The following is a 3,847-nucleotide window of genomic DNA, read 5'->3' as shown; positions in this document are numbered from 1 at the left end:
GAAAATGTCAATGTTTGTTGGGAATTATCTTACAAAACTAGGAAGTATTTTTGGTTTATATATTAAAAGTTATGGTTTTTTATTGATTTTAGTAAAAAAAAAATCGCAACTTTTAGGAAAATGCCCTGCGAAATCCTGGAGGGACTGATTAGTACTATATAATGAAGTACTATAGGCCTTAAACACAATGCAAATGCAGCTCTATAGTAAACTTTACACAATAGTACTGTATTATATAATATATATTATTCATAGTATACTGTGCAGCCAACTAAGATGAATGCTGGTATGGTATAAAGATGTAATTTGCATATTCATGGACCTTGAAATACTAAATAGTGGAAACATACAGCACAATTAAATTTATTTTCAATTTTGTAAAACTGAAATAATTTCAGCTCTGAAATGTGTAAAAAATGCATTTATTCGTTGGCATCTTGCCAGAAAATCTCTGCATCTTATTGAGAAAGTGCTTAGACTAAAAGTCTCCACAGCCCTAAACCATAATAATAATAATAATAAAAAAAAAAGAAAGAGCCCCAAACTCCCAAGAGATAGAAAAAGCACGTTGATTTGATTAGGCCTGCTCCAGTCTTTAAAGTCTCCCGGAAATGTCAGCAGAATCATCAAAGCATCCGTCTGCGTTTTTCCAAGCCCGGATTAAAGGCATTCCCAACATACCGCGTCCTCCGCGGTACCGGCTAACGGGCCGAGCGTCTACATCTGCACAACATTATTAGGTTTACGGGCGCGTTATAAGTGGAGACAGACTAAAAGCCGGAGAGACAAGTGACATTTCCCCGTCTTCACTCGGCCCACCAACTCTCTGCTGCGTTTGCAAATATGTCTCATGTGCTCTGCGTCATATCGTCTTTTTGTTTTTGTTCGTGTAGCATGTTGAACCCAAATTAAATTACGCTTTTTTATTTTTTTTCCCCCCTACATGGTAAAGGGTGATCATAGCTGCTACGTTTTTTTTTCTGTTTTTAAAAACATATTTATTGATTCTGCGTTGGGTTTTGTCAAAGTCTTGATTGTTTTACATTGTGTGTTTGTTTCGACACAAACAAATGCAGTTCTCGTCTCTTTTAAAATAAGCGTAAAAAACCGGAGAATCTGCGTTTTTAGATAAATACTCGCTGTTAAAGTCGTCGTTTTAATGGCGCACTCGGTTGTTTAAGTGCATTAAATGTAAAGATTCAAAAAACAAACCAACAGCTGTCATCAAAAATATAATTTTGCATAAACAGAAGCATTAACCCATGAAAGAAGTCTTTTTTATTTGTTTATTAAGCCACATGAAGATTTCTTTTCCCTATGAATTAAAGACGGTGACAGTGGATGACCAACCCTGATCTTTTATTTTTATTTTTTTTTTATGGTTTTACATATTGCTCTGTTTTCTATCATTTTGCATTTTATGATCATTTCATTGTAAATGTCCCATGAAATAAATAAATGCTGCCATGTTTGAGGAACAGACACGAGACTAAACCAATGATATCACAGGATCAGCGTTAGTCCCGCCCCCTTGAGTTTGATGGGTGAGGTTGACAGTTTGAACAAGGTAACATTGTTATAATAATTAAATGGTACATTTAATCACTTAATGGGATGTTTATTCATTTCATGGGACATTTACATTTAATTATTTCTTGATGTATTTATTTATTTAATTTTGTCACTTTTAACCTTCCGTACAGAGCTGCCTAAATTAAGATAAGTTTTATTTTTTCCTGTCATAGACAACTAGAGTGGAGAACCAAAATGCAAATGGTCTTTAGTTTATTTTTTTAATGTTATGTTTATTGTAATATATATATATATATATATATATATATATATACCCTCAAGCTCCCAGGCCTCTGGTAGAGGACCCGAGCTCAGAGGATGAAACAAAGACCACCCGCGGAGGGTGAGAAGGGAATTTTTTTTTTTTTTATATATATATATATATGTTCAGAATGTTTCCGGAGTTTTACCAGAGTTTATAGACGGCACTGTCAGGTTCTACACTACAAGAAGCACCATAATCTACTTTGTTTTTATAGAATTCTCTATTTTTTTTTTTTGCATTTTTTTATTTTTTTTGCATTTCACAAGACGTAAATGTTGCTGTCCTTTAAAACCCATAAATACGGACATTAGTCTCGAGCCCCGTGGAGCCACCGATTCTGGCGTTCGAAGGAGCCGTAGCTTCTGAGGCACGTCGTGTTATCAATCGTCCTCTATAACGTCGTATTAATGTCCACGGCTCCTGCAGATTCTTCTTCGCTGTTGTTCCGCGGCTCGTTCTTCCGGGTATCGAAACTAGAAGTGGAAATTTAAAAAGATTGGAAAGATTCCAGGGAGAATCGGAACGTTAGTCCCGGTTCCGGTCGAAGCTCGATTCTCGATGCCCAACCCGAGTCGTAGGGCGTCTCGTCTCGTGTCCCGAAGCCACCAAGAAAATGAGTTCTAAGGGAACTTCGTTTTGGAAAGCGTATAAAAAATATGTATCCGTCTTTTTCACCAACAAGAAAATCTGTTTTTGAAGCCCAAAATTCGTCTCTCGTCCCCTTCAAACTGTTTGCTGGTCCGGTATCCTCGGTCCTCTCCGAACACCGGGTACGCTGATGGTTTCTCAAAATCTGAGGCCTATTCTGGACTCTCCGGGGCACCTAGATAAAACCTTTTCCTTCACCGCTTACTAAACGCAACTTCTCATTTACTTTAAAGCTTTCTATTGAATCAGTCGAGGTGAGCATTTTATTACAGGAGGAAAGGATTTGTTTATAAGAGCTGAATGGCCTTTGCAAACGAGAGCTGAATAGTTAGTCACTGGTAGATGAATCACGAAAAATACCAGCTGCAACGACACGGCAGAGTGCAAAAATGTAATATTTGTTCGGAAGGTTTCCAGATCCGCACACTGACAGAAAATCACGCCTCCGCTCTTTACACCTTTCCTCCTTCCTGAAACGTTCACGCCAGAGATTCGGGCAGCCCCTCGAAGGCTTCGGCCGTCCTCGCGTCACCCTCGCAACGTCCGCCGTCGGCTTTCCTGCTGACAGCGCGGAGACGTGCGAGACACGGAGGGAGGACGGCCTCCCGAGACGACGCGTCGCCATCGCTATGGTGACGAGCGAAAGAGAGAACGACCAGCTCTACGTTCGAGCAGATATTACAGTCTGACCACCTATTGCTGCTGCTTAAACAGCCCTGGTTTGCCAAAGCACGATACGATGTCCCTAATACACATGTCAAACTGAAGGCCCGCGGGCCAGATCCGGCCCTTGGTAACATCTCATCTGACCCCCCCCCAAGATAAGATTTAAATTCCATTAGATCTAACCTTCGGTTCGTGTCAGATCGAGCCTCATTTCCCCTAAAAAACAGGTTTCTGACTTGTCTTTTTCCGTATTTTCTTCTTGTTTTAAAGTCAAATGTTAGTAGTTTTCATTGTTCATTAAAGCATGTTTGTTCTAAACTCTGGGGAAAGGTAACTGGCATTTCTTTATGACTATTTTGACATGTTTCATCGAAAACCAAAGTTCATTTATGGGTTTTTCCGATAAATATGGAATGAGATCGGCACTTGGCTAAGACCTAATTCTGAATTTTGCCCCCCCTGATCTGGAACATCTAAAAGTCTTCAAACCATTTGTAGTCCTTTGAAAAACTTGGAGGTCAAGGTAAACGTCTCAAGTTAATTTTGCGGCTTGGCCGGACGCGCATCCTGCTGAGAGAGGACATAAACCAAGGAATGATGTTTCCATAAACAGGTGCGCTTCCATAGCAATCGTAAAGGTTTCCTCAGTAGAACAGAACCTTGTACCGACTGCCTTCTTTCGATGGTACAACCCAA

This window comes from Kryptolebias marmoratus, linkage group LG23 (assembly GCF_001649575.2).
Source record: "Kryptolebias marmoratus isolate JLee-2015 linkage group LG23, ASM164957v2, whole genome shotgun sequence".
Classification (NCBI taxonomy): domain Eukaryota; kingdom Metazoa; phylum Chordata; class Actinopteri; order Cyprinodontiformes; family Rivulidae; genus Kryptolebias; species Kryptolebias marmoratus.
The sequence above is the reverse complement of the archived record's forward strand: the minus strand, read 5'-3'. Positions refer to the sequence as shown.